Consider the following 24717-nt stretch of genomic DNA (forward strand, 5'->3'; position numbering starts at 1 on the left):
GCTCCTTTGAACAACAAAGAGTAGTGTGCAAAGCTGAGTTCTTTGAATCCAAAACCGATTTGGAGTTACCAATTGCAGAGAGAGCATCTAAACTTGTTTGATGCAACATTTTAATGGCCCCTAGCTCAAGCTTAATGAATTTAGTCTAAGTTTACTTTAAACAAAAAGGTTCCTTCACTGAGAACTTGTATCACATTTTTGTCTAGGAATTTTTATTATTATTATTATTCTGAAAGTTACAAACCCTAGAAGGTTATATTGGGAACACCAGAAGCACAAAATCAGCAGCAACTAGTGCAATCATCATGCTCTTTGTCTACACCGAGCACTTATCTCGAAAGTAATGTACTGGCCACAGAGGAGTACCAGATTTAAGGAAGTTATAGGTTGCTGCAAATCCGTGAATGCGCTCCTGATACACAAACAGCCAAAAGCCCTGTTTCTTCTAGTAAATTGGTATTATTTGTATTCCTCCTGAGAGATTAGATCCCCTGCCTTTATCTGTCTAAAGGTATTCATAAAATCCAAACCGGGGACAGAAAAGAGAAGCATCCTTTTAGGAATAAAAATAAGCTCGCTAACAAATAGCGGCCCTTTTCTGTATTTAGCGACACGAAACTAACCCACCCCGATGGGAAACTCACCAGGAGAGAGGACAGCTGCACAGCCGACTCGTACTCGCGCGTACTACTCCGATCTCCTGCACCCGAGACAAGCCAACTGGGTAAACTGAGGCGGGTTATTCTGGGCCACGCACGGACTCCACTCGAGAGCGAAAGCCCTGTCCGCGTCAGCAGAAGCAGGAGCGCCGAGACGAAGCCGCAGTAACCGCAGGGCTGCGCTCGCCCTGACCGAAGCAGAGGCTCGAACTGCGCTTCAGAGACAACGGAGGTGCCCTCTGCGGTCTGTAACTGCAGACCTGTCCGGCCCTCTTCCCGGGGCAGCGGTGCATGGGGGGGCTGAGATTTGGGAGCTCGGGTGAGAGGCGGGGGGCGGCGGCACCGGTCCCTCTCCCTGCGGGGTTACAGGCTCTGCGCCCTGCCCTTACCTGCTGTAGCCGCTGCATCTCCTCTAGCGCCGCGCGGCCGGCTCCTGCAGGGCGTCCAGGGGCGGAAGGGAAAGTCACCCGAGCGCGGCTTCGCCCGCTCTGCAGCTGCGGCGGGAGGAAACGGAGGCGCTGCTCCCCGTCTCCCGGGGCCGAGCGCTCCGCTGCCCGCCCCCGGGGTCCTCCGCGCGCCGCTGCCCGCCCCCGGGGTCCTCCGCGCGCCGCTCCGCGCGCCGCTCATTGCTGGGCAGGCGCCTGCCGCGGGCAGCGGCTGCACCAAGCGGCCGCGGGAGAGCGCGCGAGGCTGCGCCAGGCGCCGCCGGCCCCTCAGCGCGCAGCCGGGGCGAGAAATCCGCTGCCCTCGTTGCCGCGCACAAGGGGAAACCTGGCTCAGGTGAACACACGGCAGCCGTTCAGCCAGGAGGGGAAGGCGGGCGGGATCCTGCAGCTGAGCTCCGCTGCGCGGGGATGGGGGCGTGAGGAGCCAGACAAAGCGCTTTGCACCGGTCCTACCACCCCCAGGGCCCGACACGCCTAAATTTATGCGGGCGGCAGCTGCGCACCCAATAATAACCGGGGAAGCCCGGAGGAGAGGGGCAGAGGGGAGGGCGCTTGCAAGGCGCTAACGCTGCAAGCCCGGGGACTTTGCCCAGGGAAGGCTCTGCTGGCAGTGAGCGACGGGAGGAGGGGGAGCCCTGTGCCGGCTGCTTGGAGGGGTCTGTGTCTCTGGAGCGTCTTGTCCTGTGGTTCCTTCCGAGCCGGGCTGGGCCAGGACTGCGGCGTGGGGGCCCTCGAAGGAAAGTCTGGGTGCTGCAGGGTTGGTAGCGCTTTTCCGTCTGGCTCCGAGTCGGCAAAAATACCCCGCTGCCCCGTTTCGGGCAGGCGCCTTGGCGTTGAAGAGGGAAATAATCCAGGGGCCTTTTCTGGTGTGCGCTGGCGACAGCGAGGCCAGCTTCCCCATCTGCTTGAAGCACAAGGCACCTTTCCTCTAAACCATCCCTTGTGTTTGGCGCAGAAGCGTTCGGAACAAAAGTTTGCCCCCACCCGGTGCTGGTGGGCGGCCGGGTGGGTCACCACGTGCTTCAGATCGTTTTGCGCTTGGTTCCAAATCTTTTGCACAGTTAACTTCGGTTGCTTGGGATTAGTAAAGATCCGATGGGTCTGGCTGCCCTATGCTTGTTTTCCTAGTATTTCCCACTCGTGCTGCTCTGGCACGGCAGGGATGGTAGCAGCTAGCCATAGCTAGGTTCTTGGCCGTCACTGATTATCCAGACCGTACTCTGCTCGCTCGGGGTCGTATAAGAGGGTGTTTAAAACACCAGAGGTCACTGTCTATTAATGTTAGGACTTGTCTACACAGGGAGTTATTCCTCATAAGCTCCAGCTAGGGTAACCAGATGTCCCGATTTTATAGGGACAGTCCCGATATTTGGGGCTTTTTTCTAAATATGGACTCCTATTACCCCCCACCCCATGTCCTGATTTTTCACACTTGCTAGCTGGTCACCCTAGCTCCAGCCCCAGGTGTGGTCACTGGAATAAGGGTGTCCGTAGTTGGAGCTAATCAGGAGTAACTCCATGTCTAGACAAGTAGGTGTTACCACCGCCACTGTAGCTGCAGTAGTGGAAGAGTTTAAGGAGGCGGAAATTAGTACAGTGACTGCTTTTGAAATAACTAAGGTTTCTACAATATGTTGGCTAATGCTAACTTAGGTAGACACACCTTCTCTTTCCCTCAATTTCAGTGGAATCCAATATTCTTCCTTTCCTGGACTGTAGGGTGATGTTGCAGTGCTCTCTTCAATAGGCGCTGTATATTCCACCTTTGGGAGAAGTGGTCCATACCACTGATTTGTAAAACACTTTGGGTGCTATATAAATGTACATTTTATTTTAATTGGAATTATAAATTAGATGATGTAGTAACTGCAGTTGGCATTTGGAGGACAGGGAGAAACAAAAAAAAAAGATACATGCATGTATGTATATGGTATAGTATCCTGTCGTATGTAAGGACTAGCATGCAATATGCTAGTTTTCAATAGCTTGTGTTTTGGGGTAGGCTTGTGGAATACTATAGGAGAAGTATCATATCTACATCTCTGTTCCTTTACAGTAGTTTTGTAATAGTAATGTCAAGCACGTATATTTTTTCACCTGTCTACCTAAGAAATTATTTTTTAATTCAAATGATGTTTCTTTTTGTTTTCTGATAGCTGTAAATGTGGAGCCGTTGGGATTTATTTTCAGCTGACATTTTAATCATAGTCTGATCTTCTTGGAGTTCAGGTTTGAAATTGTAAAGTGTCCAGAAGCTTATTTTAAAAGTAAAGTCTGACCTTTCAAGAGAGTAGTGCTTTCATTTGAGACAGTCAGCTCTGTAAGCATAAATCCAATGTGCAAAACAAAATAAAAAAATTAAAGGGACACTGTCAAATGCAAGCACACTAATTTCTGAAGAAAACCTTTTACCTACTATTATTACAACATATACTATTATTAAATGAGAGGTTAAGAAAAATAGAGAAATATCAGTTTGTTTGCACTGTGCAATTATTAGCACTTCATATAGTCATTTTCACTGTTTCCTTAGCTTCCTCTATTGTTTGTGTGTGTGTTTCGCACAGCAACAATGGAGAAATGTTTTATAAATTAAGAAAATGTAACTAAACCCACAAAATTAGTAGATATTGCACTAATACAACTTTTAGCTTAATTTTGTAAATTCACTAGACATAAAGCTGACAATGCCCCTTTAAAAATACTTCATTTAGATGTGGTTTTGGTAATTTACTTTTCAAAATAACGTCATTCTCTCTAACCCAATTATTATAATAAAAGGGTGCAGTTTCAGCTTGAGAAATCTCTTTAACCAGTAACTCTCCTTCACATCTGTCCCTCTCTTTTTGTTCCATTCGCTTGCTTTACCTTGCGTGTGGCTGGCATATTAATAGAAGACTTTTAGTTTGAGACCTACATAATTTTGCCTTTCATAAAATTCTTTGGCATTCTAACTTAAAAGCCTGGTAGCGTAATACAGAGAATGTTGTCTGTTACTTCCCAGAGAGATGGCATGTATTCAATCTACCCTTTCAGAGGAGCAGTCAATAGCCACGACATATAGACTAGGTAAGAAAATTAGGTAAAATCTTCTGCTGTTTCTGTGAGAGGAATTTCAGCTGTGCTAGACACTGAACCTTTGCTCGGTGCCCTAAATATGACGTAGCTGCACCGTGCCAGGGAAAAACTGTAACTCAGCATCACAATGGCTCCCCTGTTTCCCTTGGGCTGCTAGTGGAGAGAAAGCGGCTATAGCTTTTGTTCCTGGCTGTAGCATACTTTCACTTTGGAGGCAGTCTATTCTCCTCCACCTGCACCCTCAAGTGAAGAAATGGGGAGGTGTCCCAGCAGGTGGGGTTCTTAATCACCTGTTTAGCTGCGTTAGGGCCAGGCACGATCTGTCCCAAAAGCACTACTAACAACTTTCCATAAATCCACACTCCATAGGTTGTAATACAGGGGGTCTCAAAATTTTTCCATCGTGTGGGCCATTTCTTAATGCGTATTTTGTGGGCTTCCACCCCTCCTCTTCCTGATCGCATTACACATCCCTGTGGTAACTGCAATAATTGCTGACATGGAAAAGTAATACAAGGGGAGTATGTATTTTAGCATCTTTCATGCTATAAGTCTGTTGTCATTTTTTAAAAATAGTTAATCACACTATCTGCCTTTTTCCAGCTTCTTTATAATTAGGATCCTGGACATCTGGAGAAACATCTGGAAGCAAGGATAGCTGGTAACTATGACCGATCAGCTTTCAGGGACTACTAACAATTGCTCTGGGCCCACTTGTTCCATTGACAACAGGTAGTGCAGGCTTAACACCTTAAGGGAAATCCTTAGCAAGGGCAGAGAGTCTGCTCAGCTAATTGCAGGATCCAGCTGCAAACCTACCTTTTAACTATCAATAGGAGTATTTATATGACAAACAATGACAGCAACATATGATAAGAAACTGGAATGTATCAAAATGATTTTATCCTCTATCACGTTTTCATTTTGGGTCAGTGATATTAGGATTTATTAGTAATTTAAGTCTATGATTGCAGATTCTTTAGCCCTTTCAACACACCAAAATATTATTTGCATGTCTCATAGTTTGTGTAAAATTGGGATAATACTTGCTTACTCTTGCATGTGGTACTGTGATGATTATAAAATGCTTTGAAGATAAATGCTAAATATTTTTTCAAAGTATTTTTTTTAAAAAGGTATTTTTCTATTGAACATTGGTGCTTCTAAATAGTTTTATATTTCTGCCTTTGAGTTTATTGCTAACTGCACTGGACATGAGTATTTTAAAAATGCTGTATTAGAAAGAAACGTTTAAGATACATGAAATTTGAAAATAAGATAGTCACATTCATTTTTCTTCCTGATGTAGCAACCAATACAAGTTTAAAGACTTCTCAAAATTGTATGAAAAATTCCCATAGGGAAAAGGAATATGTTTAAAAGATATTTGAATTTTCTTGCCTAAATTTGGCATTTGATTCATGCGATTGCAACAATTATACCATACCTGTTACGTGGCATTCATTTTAGTACCTCATGATTAACCGAGTAATGTTTGTTCAGCACTTTGGTCATCTAGACCATTATATTAGTAACAATGTCTAAAAAATCTTGTGATTGGAACTTTATTTTGATACATAAGTGATTGTTTAGATGAGACATTAAACTGAGGTCTCCTCTGCTATTTCTTCTGAAAGTTAAAGACTTAGGGAGACTTTTCTAAGAGAGCTAGGGAATAGCCCTACTGTTGTGATCAATAGTTCCCCTATAAAGATAAAAAAATTCTAACCTCCAACTGTCAGTACATATTAATAGTACTGCTTTTCACTTTCTATAGCATTCTTCGTCCAAAGATTTCAAAATACTTTAAAGACATAAATTAATTAAATCTCCCTGCTCTCCTGTGGTCTAGATAACTATTATCTCCATTTTACAGATGGGGGACAATGGTTAAGGCCTGGTCTACACTAGAAAATTAAGTCAGCTTAACTATGTCACTCAGGGTTGTGAAAAGTCCACACCTCTGAGTGGCATAGTTAAATTCACCTATCCCCCAGAGCATACAGCGCTAGGTTAATGGAAGAATTCTTTTGTTGGTCAAGCTATTGCCTCTGGGGGTCGGGAGGGGGAGTGTGTGTGGATTACCTACACCAACAGGAGAATCCCTCCCATTGGTGTAGGTAGAGTCTACACTTGCATTTTATAGCACTCTAACTTGCTGAAAAATCACCCCCCTGAGCGCAGCAAGTCTGAATGCTTTAAAGCGCTAGTGTGGACAGGCTCTGAGCACTGGGAGCCACGTTCCCAGTGCTCAGCGCTATTACCCTGGTGGGGATGGATTACCAGGAGCGCTGGGAGAGCTCTCTCCCAGAGCTCATGCGTGACAACCCTCACACTTCAAAGCGCTGCCGTGGGAGCACTCCCGTAGCAGTATGTTGAAGTTTCCAGTGTAGATGTAGCCTAAGTGATTTGATCAAGGTCACACAGTGAGACAGCTGGAAAATGAATTTAGAGGGTGAGATTCTCTGCTATCCCTGTAACAGGAGCAGCACAGAGCTACGGCTGGAGGGGAGAAACTAAGGTGGCTTCAAGCACCTTAATGCCTTTTGGATACTGAGCTGCTCCAGAGGCTGGAGAGGCCCTCAGCATAATTTAGACATCCCTGAGGCCTAAGTCACAGCCAGTCTCACTTGCCTGATGTATGGGCCTTAGGGCTACCCAGAATCTCTGCAACATATCCAGCCCCTAGCACATCCCTCCGGTTCCCAACTACACACCCAGTATGCCCCCTGCACGAAGACTTGTGAGGGGATACTGGGGATTTTAGAGTCCTTTTACACCACTCTGGCCAGCATAAAGTTGCTGAATAGGAATTCTGAGTGAGATCCTCACCTCCAATTTCCCAGTTTCATGGTTGTATTATTTTTAAATATATATTTAATAGCCGACCCCCAACAGTTTTATACCACATGCATATAATGATGTGCAGAATGTGCCAGATTCTGATCTCCATGACTCTGGGTGTGTTGGCGCGTCAAGCGGTTGGTGTGATTCCCAGCTCCAGGAGACATACCATTACTAGCTCTGATTCCAGGCTTGCTACAGAGATTGTCTGGAGCTGCTGCTTCTCGACCCAGAAACCCCAAACTCTGTAGAAATAATACAGAGGTCTCTGTTATCTGCTGTGTTATCATCTTCAGAGATTCTCCCAGTGGGGAGAGAGACCTGGTACATCCCCACAGCTAACCCACCCCTCCTGTTTCCCTTGCCCACCCAGTCTCTCCTGCCTATATCCAACAGACCACAGACTCTGCATAGATGTCCATATGTGTTCAAAAAGGGAAAGGGATAAAAGTAGAAATACAGTTCCCCAGAGGTAGCTAAGCTCCCCTTTCCTTATCGGAAGAATCCTTTCCATATAGAGATCTATGGGGGGGAGTTGTGGGAGCCTGTTTTATCTTTTCTTATGTGTATTAATCTTATTACATTGTCCAGCACAATGGGTCATTCTGGCAATGGACAAATGGACAAATTCTTGGTGAAATGTAGTGTACGCAAGCTAATTTAATAAATTGTCCATAAAATAAGGGTATAAAGACCACACACCAGCCATGCCTGAATGGTTGATACTCCCATTTGTGAATTACTATAAAAAGAATTTTAAAACACAAACATTTGGGTTTGGAATTAATCTGCTGTCAACTTGCAGAGCGGCAGGTGATTTTAAAAAAGTAATAAACAATGAAACTGAAGCAGCTATCTGTACAGTAGGTGTTTGAGGAACAGATAATTGAACAATGGTCAAGCTTCTTAGAAAGCATGCCTTTGATATGCAAGCCGTTCATTATGTTGTGCCTATCATTTCAGTAGGCTGATGGTAGAATAGCACTTTTATTGTTTGCTGTGAGGTCAGAATAAATGCTGCTTTGATGCAAAACACAGGTAAAGTTGAGCCAATTTTATTTAAACTTAGAGAAGATTACTTCATTTTTCCTCCAGTGATATTTTTTCTTCTGTCAAGACATCTTTGCTCTCTCAAGAATCTGTTTCCGACTACTAAATTCTGTATGACAAAGGAAACTTACAAAAATGCAGTGAAGCCTTTTTTAGATGGATAGCTTTAATGGAATAAATTTCAGGTGGGCCCAAAGGTCTCAAGAAATAGAAAACTGAATGGATAAAAGAGTAGAGCTGTTAAAATGAAAACAGTGCCTCAGTGAGGAATATATGGCCCATATTGAGATTTATTACAGAGGAAAAATCCCAGTGACTTCCAAAAATCACTATAAAATTTAATTAGCAACCTATGGAGTTTAGAATTTAATGTCCTTTTCAGAAATGATGAGGGATGTTATTCTTGCACTGAACAAGCGGTCTCTTAAAATATGATGGGACAGATCCAGCTCGCTCTATGGCCCCTTTGATCCTGCAGACCTTACTTAGGTATGCCCATTGATTTCATTGGGTGTTTGCCTAAGAAAGGGCTGCAGGATTTGACGTTCACTGATTTTTTGCCATGCTGTAAATAAAAAGGTCTAGGAATTCAGTAACATCAAACTAATTCTGCTGTTACTTGTATCTTCTTGTATTAGTACTGCCATGTGTATACCATCTCTGATGAAGCTATCAGTTCTTTGTCACTACTTCTTTTTTTAAATTTAATCTCTTACATTTGTTCTTTTATGGTACTACTTTAAAGTTCCAGAAGATATCTAGCCTGTGTAAGATGTAATGTAAACAGAACATTGTGTGTAAGGATGACTGCTTTAAAAAAGGAAACAGTCCCAAACCACAGGAATGGGAAATCCATTAGTGTCCTAACTGACTTCAGTGAGGAACTCGTAGGTTACCCATTCCCACAAGTTAACTTAATCACAGGAACCTCAGGGCCCTGCTCAGTCATTTCCCAGAGCACAATTTGACCAAAACATTTTTCTTGACATACCGCATATAAAACAAACTCTAACTCGCTGAAGAACATCTAGTGAAAGTTTTTGTATGTACATTTATATACGTATGGGTCTGAACCAATACCCATTGAAATGAATGGAAGGACTTGAAATTTACATAAAAAAATAATTTGCACATAATTTTATCTAGGCACTTAAACTATCAATTTCCCACAAAAATACACAGTTGTGAATTTTTTGAAAAGCAATCTGCTGCATCGACAGCACCTTGAATATAGGATTAGGAGGCAGGGGTTCCTGAGTTCCATTCCCACCTCTACCACTAATTGACCTTAATCCTTTGTACTTAGGTAGCATTTCACAAATGTTCTATAGAAGGTAGGTATCATCTTATTTTACAGGTGAGGAAACTGAGGTTTTGTGGATGTAACTGACCTGCACAAGTCACACAGCAAATCAGTTTTGGAAACAAGGTTAGATCCCAGGTCTTCTGACTCCCAGTCCTATGCCAAATTTACTAGGTCACAGTGCTTCCCAAATAAGTAATTTTAGGACAAACGTTTCAAACTTGGATGTCTACAGTTAGGTATCTGAATGAATGGCCTGCATTTTTATAGTTGATGAGTATTCACAACTCCAGTTGAAGTCCATGAAAACGAAGTCAGTCAAGCAGGATTTGGCCTGTAGTGATTGAGTATTATTAGTATTATACTGTACAGGTGGGAAACTGAGATTCAGAGAAGATGTGGATTGCCTGGGGGGGCAGTATGGTCAAGTGAATTAGGTATAGAGTTGAAAAAGTCCTGGTAGTAGGGTTTTCTTATCCAGGTGGGTAAACTGGTTAATATGGCATATTTTTTTAAATTCCACCAAAGTGGGAAAAACCTTAGTGCTGAGTTTTGCTAAAGGGATAAGTTCAACTAAGTAGATTTAATTGAAGCCAAAATATATCTGAAGAGTTTTGTTCAGCTTTAATCAAAACTAATCACAAAAAAGCAGCCCGTACAACTGTAGAAACCACCATTTGTGTATTTGATTTGTTATTTTAGTAAACTTTAATCTATCCAGCCCACAGCCACTGGCAAATACCATCTGTAATGTAGACTGATCTCTAAAATGTCAAAGCTAATGAAAACAGAACATACATCCAGAAGAGGTAAATTTGTCCATGGCCACTCCTGTTTTCTGTGGCCACTACTGTTTGTTCTGCTGTCACAAGCTTAACAAGTTCTCCTGGTTCATCAACCAAAACTGAATCACAGAGCAAAATCACCGTCTTCACTTGTGTTAAGTTTTGTCAAGTCCAAAATATCTGAGTGTAGTATCAGTGCTCTTTCTTCTCTATCATAATATTTCAGGGTCTGCTGTCTTTTTCACTCCTGGTCCATCAAATGGATACTTGATAGACCAAAACCTATCCTCCTTTCCTTGCATTCTGTGGATGGCACTCTACTGGGGCTTTATGCAGAAGGCACTGCATGTGATTTTGGGGTGAGGAAAGGAAGGGGACTCTGAGGAAATACAGAAGGGAATTAATATAGCTATGTATTAGTTACCTCTGTGTTTCTTCCCCGGTCACTACTGAGCAGCTACAGAGGGGCCCAGCCAATGGCGGTATGATTGAAGTATGATTGAAGCTATGCTGCTGGAAGGATGGGCCAGAACGGCAGCTTGGAGTCATAAACTGTCAACCTGGATGGCTCCTTACTCCACAGATCTGGGGGTGCCCTTCTCTGTGGATCCCCAGGATTTGTAGAGTTGGGATGTCTCACCCCTCTAATCTTTGAAACCACTGACTCTGTTCTCCCTTAGGGAACAATGGACAGGAAACTCTGAGATGTATCTTTGAGAGTTTTCCTGCCCCTTTACTGCCCATACTATGGGCTTCACTGAATCAAGGAGACATCTGCCCAGGATTGCTGGATAACCAGATGATAGGAAGGTATTTTTGCTTTACCTACTCCCATGACTCTGAACACTGAGGTGTTTTGACACTTCTCATTTTCTAGTCTGCAATGGGAAATGTGGCCAGCTTAAATGAAGGGTATAAAAGCTAGTGAGGTGTAGGTGGATTTTCCCTTTTAGTTATTTCTGGTGATGCAGAGTGCTGAGTTTTGTACACCTGAGCCTTCACCTTGAATGTCTTGTACTTTTCTACCAAATTGATTTTCTGCTTAATCTATTTTCTGGGGACTATTTTCCACACATGAGGCTTTGAGTTAACTCCCACCTTTTGATGAGCATTTTCTTGCTGTGATCAGAAGCAAGCCATTACTGGAGTCAAATGGAGGTGTTTCATAATGTCAGGGATAAGCCATGAAAAGGAGCATGCATTCCATGAAAATGTATTTTGAAATGTATTTTCTATAAGAAACTGAACCTAATTTATGTATAGAGCAACATTGTGATGCTGTCTACTGAAACTGCATAAACAAATTCCCTATTTGTATGCCAGTAGGAAGTAAGATAACTAGTCCCTCTTACAAGGTCATATACTTGTTTGTACATATATGTGGGATATAGACATGCAATTTATGTAGCTGCTTCTGAAAATTCAGTACATGGGGGTAACTTTGTTTGATGCTGCTCTCAAATCTTAGAGCAGACTAATTTTCTACCCAAAACTAACTGGGAAGAAAGTTCACATGCTACAGGGGCTGTTAAAACGTAATATCTGCAGGCTGGTGGGCAGTGGAGAAGAAAGAGGGTCCTTCTGCTTGGCACTGCTTTTTTCAGCTTGATCCAGTGTAAAGTGAAGTCAGTGGAAAGCCTACTATTGGCTTCAGTGGGCTTGGATCAGGCCCTTCCAATGCAATACCCAGCTGCTCACCAGACAATCTCAGCATTTCAATTTTATCCCTTCCTGTGGATTTTTCAAAAGAAGGGAATGATTCAGAACCAATTTTCTGAGTGTAGCTTCTGCTTTAGGTTACAACTGAAAAAAACATAACACCTAGGAGAGGTTCCAGCCATTTTATAAACAGTAATTTAATTATTCAATCCCTGGATGTAAATTCTTAAGCAGACATTTCTTGGAAGTATTGTCATTTATATGGGATTCCCCTGGACAGTTCTTTTTGAAAACCAGAGTAATTCCCATTTAAAAAGTAAGTTTGTTGGTTTAAGACTTTTTGATTGATGAATAAATACACAAGGAATGAAAAGCTCGTTTGGTTAAGAGCATACCATTAATTTCAAGCTGATCAAACATCCTTGGTGTAAAGATGGCTAAAATATGGATGAGAGAATAAAACACATGCATTAACACTTAACACAAAAACACATGCTTTTTGAGTCATTAAGCCCCAAAGTCTTACAGTTCCTGGAATGAACTTGATTATTTTCCATAGTATTCATTTTAGAATGGACATACTTTTAAATTTAGCTAAATTGCAGCGGATCGTAAAACCAAAACTTGAAAAATAATGCAGAAACTTTCTCTCCAGGCAGGTAATGTTGATTGAGAAGTCAGACTCATCTAATTTAAAATGTCTTTGGCTTGTTGTGTGTTTTTTTTAGTTGCTTTGGGAGGCCAGCCAACTGATACTAAAAGGAAAATATAACATGATCTCATGTTTTAACTAGTATTTCACTTCTTTTTCTCCCTTACCCTTTTTGTATGTTTCTCTTTCCCTGATTTTCTGTCGTAACCTTCTCATTCTTTCTTTTTATCATTTATTGACCATAGCAACATTGGGTTAAATTTGATCTTTGGGTAAGCGGTTTGAATGCCATTGGCTTAAATGAGGCTTGCACCCTTTTATACTAGACTTGAATTTGGAACATTGACTTCTGAGTCCAATTAAAATGGTTTTCTCTTTGATATAGAAGGAGGAGAAGGTCATGGGTAAGGATAGGCTAGGGCCATCCCATGAACTACACCTGAACCATTCATACAGCTCACTTATTCCCCCACTTGCTGCAATGCCTAAGTTTATTTCAGCTGTTGCTTCCTCTCCCCACCTTTGGATGGGAGTTCAAAAGGGATGGGGGTCTTTTCTCATTTGGGCCCAGTGACTGTTCTTTACTATTTCTTGGCTGACTTGAGCCGTAGACTGGAAGCTAAACATCATGTTAGGTATCTAGCTCTTAGGTGTTCTGTCAGAGACAGAGTGTTCCAGTCTCTGGAGCACAACTAACCAGAAAACCCCACAGGGCAGAGATTGGTGCAGTGAGCTTCGCTTGCTAGCCACATTAGACTGTATAATTGTGGGGTATTTTTGCCCAGGATGCACTATCATTCTGATGTGTTGCATGGGTGTAGCAGACACACCGTGAATTGCAGAATTGGGCCTCATTCATCCCAGTATGACTCCTGTCTTCCGTGGAGATGAACTTAGCCCTAATTCATTAGCTGCTTACATTTATTTGTAACTGATCGATAACATATTGAAAACTTGTTTGGGTGGCACAAAGAACTTTTAAAAGAGCTGCTGTTGCTAGACCCGGATGCTGAGAACTGGCCTCAAGACAAGTAAACTTTAAACTCTGAGGGTTTTCTGTAGGAAAGATGGGGGCTCCCTCTCGCTCTCATTCTTTCCTGTTATTTTTAATTTGATATTTTTAAAACTTTTCTTCATTTCAAATGTTTTTTTAAAAGTCTAATGGCCTTTTTTAAAAAGGCTTCTTCCTTGTTTTTATAAAATTGCTTATTTTCTGAAGTAAAGTACAACCTCCCTCTTTCCCCCCATCTACACTTACGGGACGCATCCTGAAATCTTCTCTCAGTATGTGACCTGGAAGACCTTTACTCAGGCAAGTAAACCATACACGAGCAGACTTCCTCTATCAGAGAGGATTTCTTGTGTACATAAGGGTTGTCTTTACTATTAGGACCTTACTAAGACTACAGGATTTTGTCCTCTGTATTGTTTAAATTTGAAATGTAATGTTTTATAGATGAGATTTTTAGTGCACAAAAGTCAAGCTGTTCAGAGTTAAGCTTCTCTCAATAACCTCACCTCCATCTCCTTGTGTGTATATGTTAAGATCCTTAATCCTATGATCAGAGAACAGAAGGCAATGTGGTGTCATATACAGCAATTAATAGAATACAGTGGAAAGGAGCTACATATTTTATATATCTCTAGGGTTAATTTTTAAACATGGATTTCTTAATTTCCTCCAGCTAGATGATCAAGACAAATAAAACAAGCACTTATGTGTCAGCTCAGAGGATCCAAGGACATCCTATTAAGTAGCTTGTATTTAAAAACTGGGTTCTCTGAATTCATATATTGAATTAAGTTAGGCTACTTACATTTGTGAAGTTACACATGTGCATAAGTATTTATGAAAGAGTCTTTATGAAAATACTTTAGAGGGCAACTAAAAGAATATTTTTTTTCTTTTTCATCGTGGGAGATCTTTCACTGTTGTATACAAAGGCGGATATTCTGATTTCCACAGATTGCTTTATAAAAAAACCCTCCAAAAGTTACAATCTGTGTCATCATTGTGTCATGTTTACTTAAAGTATTCTGTATCATCTTGAAGTAAGCAGATGTTTGCAGAATTGTCAATAACATTTTCCAGAATTTTGCTTTAATAAACTTTGATGTTGTTCCATTTAGCTGCCAATTAGTTTAATAAGTTAGGGTGGGATTTTCAAAAATGGCTAAATGACTTCAGAGCACAAATCCCACCAAAAGTAAGTGGCACTTGTGCTCCTAAATCTCTTAGGCACTTTTGAGAATCTTCCCTTTAATAAATATTTATAAGTGACTCTCCTTGTGACTTACCAGTAATATCTGTTATTTAGATACAATAGTACAAAAGAAAAATTTCAGAGAAATTTTGCACAATTTAAAGTGAAATTTGCCGAAATTCTTACAAGTCCCTATTGTTTCTGGACATGTGTCTAAGCACTCTGGGAGCGGGAGAGAGGAGAAGCAGATACTAGTATTTCCCAACCTCTTCCACCAGGCATCTACAAATCTCGTGATGTCCACACCCATCATATGAGCATGTCATTTTGTTTTCACTGTTAATGCAGCTTCCACTGCTAAAAGCCAAAATAAATACTTGGAGAACTTATATCAATGTCTTCAGTGATTATACCTTTAGGACTGTAGCCATTTCCAAGACTGCAGTAAGAGGCAGTTGTTAACTTCCCCTATATGCAAGATTTTTAGGCAATGTACATGTATAAATACAGCACAATTAGTTAATGTCGGAGTGCCACACAGTCATTGCTGAGTGACGTAAAATGTATCCAAACTCTGTAGAAAGCTTGAAGGAAAAATTAAACCTATTTTATGTCTTGCATTGTAGCTGTAATTTGATTCACAAATACATTTCTAACTTAATTTGTTTGGGCTTTGTTCTATGCACCATGTGTAACTTAGGCCTGGTCTACACTACACAGTTAGGTCAACATAAGGCAGCTTAAATCAACCTAATTATGTCAGTGTACACACTACAGCCTTGTCCCGCTGATGTGAGTGATGTATTACACTGACAATAACTCAATCTCCACAAGAGGCCTAGGGCTTAGGTCGGTGTAGTTAGGGCAACACAGTGTCTGTGTAGACACTGCCTTACTTACATTGGCTGTCTTGTCAATTTCTTTTGACAAGAAAGCCAGGTAGCTAAAGCCCGGCTGCCCCTGGCTCCCTACTCCCAGCTGGATTGGTGCCCAGAGGCTCCCCATTCAGGGAGCTGAGAAGCCCAGGCAGCTGCCCCCCGACCCCCACTCCTGGCTGGGAGCGGGGAGCCAATAGCCTGGGGCGCAGTTGGGCTCCCAGCAGGGAGCTACATGGAGCTGAGGGCTCTGGGTCTCAGCCCCCACCCCCCCAACACTGCCTTTGGAAGCGCTTCTGGTGAGGACGCACACCACCAACAGAAGGAGGGCAGTGAGGACATCGGCTACCGCAGTAATTACATAGGTCAACTTTGGACTGAAGTGTAGACATGCCCTTAGGACATGACCAGCTGTAGCATGGAAATGAGAGGAAAAGTCTCCACTGCGGAGTCTTCTACATCACATTCTCATACATATGAGGTTAGACTCCAGTGGGGCCCCTTGGGTAAGTACTTGCTTTAGTGAGTAACGGTTGCGCAGTCTAGCCCACACATTGGGGCACACTTCAAGAAGTGGGGCAAAGCTCCCATCGACTTCAGTGGGGGCCAGGATTTTACCCAGTATGTTTCGGTTGCTTCTCAGCAGCATTAACTTGCGAGGTCTTTAGCCAAGAGTACAGATCAACCAGGTCATTGTTCTCTTCAGTCTTAACATCTGCCTCAGATGTCTCCTGGCTAACAGAAACCATCAGTAACAAGGCTTTTCTTCAGAGAGCATTGTAATAGTTTAGGCTGCCATTCTCCACTTTTGTACCTAGACGTGGCACACTGAAAACATGCTGATTCTCCATATGCATTGTTTAATCATAGCATATTTTTGAAGGTAGATCAAAGTGTTAAGGTCCCTTCTATATTTCCTATTAAAGAAATATAACTAGGGTAAAAGAACAGATGAATTTATTTTATAACAAAAGAACCTGGGGAAAGATTTTAAAGAAAAGAAGCTAAGCGCACAATAGAACAGGCAGTAACATATACACAATATAACATGAAAGCTAAATATAAAAGATGCAGTTAACATGGTCTCATAGACTTTAAAGGTCAGAAGGAACCATCACGATCATCTAGTCTGAACTCCTCCACATTGCAGGCCACAGAACCTCACCTACCCACTCCTGTAATAGACCCCTAACCTCTGGCCCACAAATCATGATTTAAAGAGTTCAAATTACAGAGAATCCACCATTTACACTGGCTTAAATCTGCAAGTGACCTGTGACCCATGCTGCAGAGGAAGCTGAAAAATCTCCAGGATCTTTGACAGTCTTACCCTGGGGAGGGGGAAAGAGGGGGAAGTTTCCTTCCCAACCCCAAATATGGTCCTAGTAACTCATTCTTCAATTCATCTATACATGTACTATGTTAAGAGTGTCTCCAGGTAATCTGATTCATCTATCTTTTGTTCTTCTTACGTTTCAGGAGAACATCTTCTGATAGTAGACCTTCATTCCTCTTTCCAGGAATTCACTTTCAGAGGCCAGTCTCCAAATACTTCCATGACCTCACTTGAGTTGTGAGCAAATAACTATTTCCAGCTATGTCGTCCTCCAACTGACCTTTCCTTGTTAATATGAACCCTAGCTCTACTTCTGAAGTATATGCTGCTAGGGTACCTTGACATGTCCACAGTTTCATCTTTTCATCTATCCCTGGGCTATAGATCTTCATTCCATCACACCACCATTTTAAGGATCATATATACTTTAAAGTATTCTAGAATACCATGTGGCTTTTGGACACTGGTGATATTTTTAAATTTTTATTTATTTTTTTATTTATTATGTAGAGCAAGTAAATCTAATATTTTGTGATCTGCTGCAGCACTGTCCATTGTAATAGCCTTTGGAGTAGATGTTACCGTTCTGGGTGAAAGTGTCCATATTATTCAGTAAAACTCTGTCTGTTGTAAAATCAGCATTAAAAGTGTGCTATTTTATTGTGGGCAAAGAGTCAGCAATAAAATTTGCAGTCTGTTTTCAAAGTTGCTCAAGCAGTATTTCTTTGTGTGGCTACTAGAAAAAAGAGAGGAATGTCCCCTGAAACTTCTAGAGCATCAATCAAGGGGAATTAGAAAGATTCATTTCTTCCTTGTTCGGGTTTTTTTTTTTTTCAGTTTGAGTTGTTACTTTCTATTCTAGTTCTTCAAACAAGTGTTACTCTTATTAAAAGAGAAGCACCGCTCTGCCTCACCATATGACACCCTGTTTTGTTTGTCTACGTAGGGCCTGCTTGAGCTTCCATTGAACTCAATGACAAAACTCTCAGTGATTTCAGTAGGAACAGGATTGGACCCTAGAGATGTTGCAGTATATCAAGTAAACAGGTAGATCATAGGCCCTTAGCCCCAGTGCTGCTCCCACTGAAGTCAGGCTCCAGTGGGACTATTCATGTGAGTGAAAGTACACATATGAGTATGTGGTTGCAAGATCAGGGCCTATGTGACACAGAAGCAAAGGGAAGGAGTGTAACATGGGTACAGGGGTCAAGGTGATAATTGTCCCTGAGAAAGAAAATTGCTTGAATAAGACAGTGAGTGTTTGTCAGGATTGGTGGGCTATGTGTAAAATATATGGAATATATGAATGTTAAATATTATTAAAAACCCATTAAACAAATACGGTTATAGTACCAATAGCATAGACTGAAGGGTGAGGGAGTTGAGTAGGAAATTAAAACAATGCACCTGTAAATTCCAGTTACAGTTTGTAGGATTGGGTCCAGTATTAGTAGTAGAAACAAGCAGCAGTTGTCAAGTGACAACGTACCCTTGATAATGCAATCAGAGATTATTATAATTCATCAGATTGAATTTTGCTGATTTGAAAAAATTATGTGTGTTTCCTCTCTTGAAATGTCATATAGGCAGCAAAGTCTTACAAGTAAAATGAGATTATCTCGGTTCTAAGCTCTTTGAGGCAGAAACAGCCTCTTTGTTCTGTGGTTGTACAGCGTGTAGCACAATGGGGTGCTGGTCCATGACTGAGAGTTCCTAGGCACTACCATAATACAAATAATAAAAAATAAGCTCAGAGAAGTGTAACTAATATTCACATACCAACCGTGTTCAATAAGTATGTTCCTCTATGTCCACAACTTGAATGTCTAATGTCTCTCAACCTGTTTTCTACACTACACCTTCCCACCTGCCCACACACCTCTCCAGACAGAGAGATGTGAGAAGAAAAGCCAGCTTCTGCAAGACCAAAGGAATTTCCTGCTATCTGCACATTAACAAATACACAAAAACAAAGTTTGAACAAGTTCTAAAAAACTGATCCAAGAAAGGAAGTACTTGAATAGAATAAGAGTGTAGGAGTGAGCTGTTGGCATATTTGCATGTTAGAGGGTGGTTACCTAGATATTCATCATTGTTTTCCTTCCCTAAAAAGTTGCAGCATTTCAAACCAGCATGCCTGGCCATACACTCAAGGGTGAAGATGAACCACACTTTAAGAGCATGAATTACGTACTTCTCTGACCCATATAAAACCAGCAACTTTTACCTTCAGAAGTGCTTTCCTGTGCATAGTTAGTCATGATGGGTGAGGTAATATCTTTTATTGGACCCACTTCTGTTGGTGAGAGAAACAAGCTTCCGAGTTTACACAGAGCTGTTTTTCAGGTCTTCAGAGAGTCACAGCTAAATCCAAGGTGGAACAGAGCATTTGGCATAAGTAGTTAACACATATTTCAAGGGACCATTCAAGGTGAAGTGGCTGGTTAACACTTCTCCAGTTCTGGGGCGAGGAAACAGGAAGGGGGTGGTTAAGTGGATTGTAGATTCTTGTAATAAGCCATACGTTTATAACTTTGCTTGATCCTAAAAATCATGGGCTGCGTAGAGATACTGCATTTATATGTTATTACAACAATCTATAACCCACTCACCCCCATTCCCCAAGCTTCTCTCCTCTCTCTCCTCCCCCGCCCCCCAGTGACTTGTCTCTCACACCGAAGTTGATCCAATAACAGATATTACCTCTCCCACCTTCTCTCTCTAATATCCTGGGACGAACACGGCTACAACACTGTCTGCAATGTAGCCATGTCTGATTACTAACATGCTTCCGATGAAGTGATCTGTAGCTCACGAAAGCTTATGCTCAAATAAATTTGTTAGTCTCTAAGGTGCCACAAGTACTCCTTTTCTTTTTTTAAAAATGTTTTAATTGTTTTTGCTTCTGTTAATGCAGACGTGCCAAACACAGCTAACCAATATCTTCAAAGTTTCTATATAGAAATTGTGCAATTTTCAGGTGTATTAATAAAAAATTCCTTAAAAATCACTCATTCAAGATTTGTCTTTCTATATTTGATTTTCCCAGTCCCATATAATCTGGTGGCAATTTCTAGAAAAATCTCACCCTCCATTAAAATCTGGGTTCTCCTGTTTCCCTCCTCTATTGTATTAAGGTTGCTGTGACGGAGTACAGGATATTTTTCAACACTCTCATTTTTAAAAATGCATAAAGCATAGCATATTCCGTGCTGTTTCCTAGCAGTAACAATTTTTCTTAATGGTGGATTTGGATAACTTTCAGAGCAGTGAATAGTTATTTTAATTTTGGCATGGGAAGTGCTACAGTGGGAGCCCCTTTGTTGTATCCCAAGAGTCTTTCATTGGCAAAAAGTGACATTAGATGTGGAGGGCAGAACTGGCAGTGATAGAGATGGCATCTGTTGTAATATACCATGTTGAGGAATGTCTCCTACCCTGCAATATTTATTCTAGTCGGGACCGTTGTTCTGTCCTACAACCACTTAGTGACCAGGATTAAGTTCAGCGCTGAAACTAAAGTAACTCTCCAGCACTGTTACAAGGGGGATGATTTAGTTGGTGTTGGTCCTGCTTTGAGCAGGGGATTGGACTAGATGACCTCCTGGGGTCTCTTCTGATCCTAATATGCTATGATTCTATTGAGACACAAGTTATTCTTTGGAGTAGGATATGCATCCGACAAAGTGGGCATTCACCCACAAAAGCTTATGCTCCAATACGTCTATTAGTCTATAAGGTGTCACAGGACTCTTTGCCGCTTTTACAGATCCAGACTAACATGGCTACCCCTCTGATCTTTGGAGTAGGATATTTTCATTTTATGTTGTCTGGGTTTGGAGGTGGTGTGTGTGTGTGCTCCTCACCCAGCCAATTTTGTTCTCTGTTCAGCGTCATTAATCTTTGTGCATTGCATCAGCTGGAGCTTGAAAAAAGTTCTCAAAGCTCTGGTCTTTAATTGGTAAATCATCACATCCTGTCCTAAAAGAGGAATCTTTTACCTTTTGTAGAAAGTAAAAATGTGAGCATAGCCTTAAGCCCCAGGAACACTTTTATTAAAAAATGCTTCGAGTTATATTTTTAAAAATTAATTGAGTGAACAGTGTCATACTGGCAACCCTGGAATATGACATTCTCTAACTATCCCCAGAACTATTACGGAATGAGCTTCCCTGTACTGCCTCAGTAATCTGCCTCAACCCTAACCTGGAGTGATTGCTTCGAGGGATGTGTGAGTCATTTTGGCTCCATGTTGCTTAGACAACCCTCTCAGGCCCAGATCCTCAAAGATATTTAGGTGCCTAACTCCCCCTGATTTCACATGTTTCTGATATATAGTTAAAAGAAAATCTAAGCTTTAAAAACAAACCATCTACTAATGAGGTCTCTAGCAGATCCATTTCAGTTCCTTTAGAGGCTGACAAAAAGTGGAGCTGGAGTTACGGTATCTTGTACAAAATGCAGTGCTTAGTTTGTGGGTCTTGGAGAGAGAAAGAAAGATCTTGTTTTGAAATGTAAACACCTGACACTGTATAAAGGCCCGTGTCTTCTGGTGAGGTTTTTGTACATTACTGGAAGCAAATGCTTGCCACACAACAAACCAAAGTCCTACTTCTGTCTAGAAGACTTTTCAAACATAGTTTCACTGTCTGCTTTAAAACAAAATAATTGATTACCTCTCTTTATTGTAAATATGTTTCAATTTACTAGTAACTGTGCTTACCCAACCAGTGTGACTTTTGTTTCCATTGTGGAAGCACAAAAGCCCCTCTCTTTCACCAACAAAAGTTGATCCAGTAAAAGATATGATCTCTCCTACTTTGTCTCTATTTCCACTGGCAGCTAAGAGTCTCTGAATATACAGTATTGTAACCACCTCCTGGTTCCTTATAATATGTTCACCCTCCAGTACAACAACATGCAGGCAGTAAAAGGCTTCATAATCCCCGCAGCACAGAGAAGGGGAGTACTGTCCCTGGTTAGAGGTAGAGCTGGGTGGGAATTATTGACATTTTTTTGGTAATTGAAAAATGCTGATTCATCAGAATGGAAACTTTTTGCAGCAATGTATCCGTTTCAACAAAAATTTCATCTGGCGGTTTCTCAGATCCAGGATGGAACTGCTAGTCAAAATGAGAGGGAACAAGTGCCCAGCATAACCAGTAGCTGAGTGGGTAGGGCACTCACCCGGGATAGGAGAGACCTTGGGAGGTTGTGCAAGGTAGGTTCCCCATAGATTGTGACATTGCTTTGTAAGGTAGCACAGTATTTGCTTACATGCTGCCAGACATTGGGCAGGACTTTTTTCTTGGCTATTAATTATACACTGTCAATGCTGTGCCTTTTTATATGTTTTTACCTGCAGCATACTTGGAATCGAAGGTTAATGTGTAGTTGTACTGTCTTTACTTTGAAGTTTTGAAATATTCTCTCTATTTCCATTAGGAACATCCTGTGATATACCTTGCACTATCTCATTTGGCAGTACTGGCAATATACTGGGCTTTCAAGTCTATATTCATTTTTATGTTAATTTCTAGACTGTTCATAAAATATTAAATTGAGATTTTGAAAGCAGTCTAGAGAGGTTAGATACCTCTTTCATTAGAATTAATTAAATGTATTAATTAGGTTGATATTTTCAAGACAGTCTAAGAGTCTAGAAATTAATACAGACTGGAAAATCCACCACTTTGCCAGTATTCCCAAGTGAGACGGTATAATCTATATAACAGAAAGTAAAAAAATTCATTCTTAATGTAAGATATGTTCTAATCCTCTAAACTGCTTTGAAAATCTCAACCTGATAGTTTATCTTTTTCACTTTCGATTAATCGCTTCAAATAGAGCTCTTTTTATTTGATTCAACTAGGATTTGTTTCTTATTTACACTAATACTGCTTTGCACCACTCTGGAAGTGTAAAGGGGCCTTAAAATGAGTGTAAATGTAATTTACCTTTGCAGTGCCAGAATGATGCATAGTGACCTTAGTATAAATGAGAATAAGGCCCTTCAAGTTTTTGATGGTTATTATTGAGAGTTCCTGTGATTAAGATATTATTGAGGGCAGATCATTACATTTTAGTATCTTAGATAACCTTTTCCAGATATTTTGAGGATGTTTCGTGAACTGGTTGCCTAGTCAATGGTTGGTTAGATCTGACTATTTAGAAAGGGTCTGTATTTTACTTGAAGCTGAAATGCCTGAGCTTGTTTAATTTCTACCTAATGTTGCTGGGGATTCGAGTGATGCCCATCTAAAATTGCTTTGCTCTCAGTTAGGCAAATTTTATTTATATGTATGCCAACTTCAATCTCATAACAAGGGCTTTCAGCTTCCAAGCAAAAATCATGGGGAATAATGGGCAACCCTCCTTGAAATCCTTCTGAAAGAAATTATTTTTGAGATATGTCACTTTACATTTACCCATACGCAGAATGTACATTAGCTGTTTCAGGAATGGCTTTCTAATTAGCCAAGATTTTCCAAAGTCATTAGTAATTATGAGTGTCTCAAGTTGTGTGAGACACCTTTAAAGGGGACTGATTTTTCAGAGGGTGGGTATTCAGCACTTCCTGAAAATCACTTCCCTTTAATGTGTCTTGAATTGGGCACCCAAAAATAACTATGGTTTTTAACCACCTCCTTTACGTAGGCCCATTCCACATTGTCAAAGGCATTTTCTTCGTGCAGGAAGACTATCCAAACATCCTGGTTTACTGGGCCTATATCTGCAAGCCCATCTAGAAGTTGTCCTATATTAATTAAAAAACTAGTCCAGTATAAAGCTTGTCAGGACTTTGTAGTTCGCATGTTTAGAATCTTTTTTTTTTAATAGCTATTGGCCCATAACTTGTTACTCTTTTGAGGCCTAAATTTAATCCTAGAGCTGAATGAATACTAGACAAAATATTTGGTGTCGTTATATCACAACAATTTAACAAATAGCATTTTACCAGCTGGTAACCCTTGTCAATCTCTGCAAAAATTAATCACTGAAAAAGTTGTTAAACTTGTGTAATTTCCTCTTTATTCAGCAAAGCACATAAGTGCATTCTGAACATTAAGTACATGCTTAAGCGCTTTTCTGAATCAGGGCCTGATTCCTTCTAACAATTCCACCCTGGTCACAGGTTGACCCAGAGCCTATTCCTGATTTGGCTTAGTAATAATGGGGAGATTTAATTAATCAAGAAACTCAAGCATTTTGCTGTCAGAGCCTGCTGCTTCTGATGGATACAGGTGCTAATAAAATGTATTTTATAAAATGTGCTAGCTAGATCTACTGTATTATTTGAAATAGCTGAGATTGGATTAGAGTCTTTCTTGTCTACAAGTAATCTAGCCAACATTTCCCTGCTTTATTAGCTGAGCAATAAAGTTTTGTTTTAAAGTCGTGTAGCATGCCCTCTTTGCTTGTTTATCAAAAGCTCCATCTCAACTTAGTACCTTTTGATAAAACTCCCATCCATTCTAGCTGTAGTACAGCAAGCCAGATGTTGCTCCTCTTGCTTTATTTTATTTTCTAGTTTGTGAATTTACTTTTGATACATTTTTTTATGCTGGACAGGCAACAGTCTTTGCTGCATTGCTGCTTCTTCAGTGTCCCCATTGCCACAGTAGCACATTAGGGGAAACTGTCCTCAAGGTATAGTTTTCTTGTAAATAATATTTTTAAAATGCTATCTCTGACAGAAGGAAACTTGGAAAAGTACCATATTCTGTGTGGTATTGGAAGAAAGGAGGGTCTTTTACTCCCAATTCCAACTGCAAAATGATTTTGAGACACATGCTGATGGTGCAGCAATTCTTATAGTAAATACC

The 24717-nt window shown here is 41.0% G+C and overlaps 1 long non-coding RNA gene across 2 annotated transcripts; it reads left to right on the forward strand.

Moving 5' to 3' along the window:
• The first annotated feature begins 695 nt into the window (after positions 1-695).
• LOC140912125 (uncharacterized) lies at positions 696-17704 on the forward strand. Of its 2 annotated transcripts, none has more exons than XR_012159229.1 (3): positions 696-903; positions 4787-4844; positions 17035-17704. It is a non-coding gene; the product is annotated as an uncharacterized LOC140912125 (long non-coding RNA). The 2 variants fall into 2 exon arrangements; XR_012159230.1 differs by lacking the exon at positions 696-903 and adding an exon at positions 1330-1439.
• The last annotated feature ends 7013 nt before the right edge of the window (positions 17705-24717 follow it).

Source organism: Lepidochelys kempii, chromosome 5 (genome assembly GCF_965140285.1).
Source record: "Lepidochelys kempii isolate rLepKem1 chromosome 5, rLepKem1.hap1, whole genome shotgun sequence".
NCBI classification, from domain to species: domain Eukaryota; kingdom Metazoa; phylum Chordata; order Testudines; family Cheloniidae; genus Lepidochelys; species Lepidochelys kempii.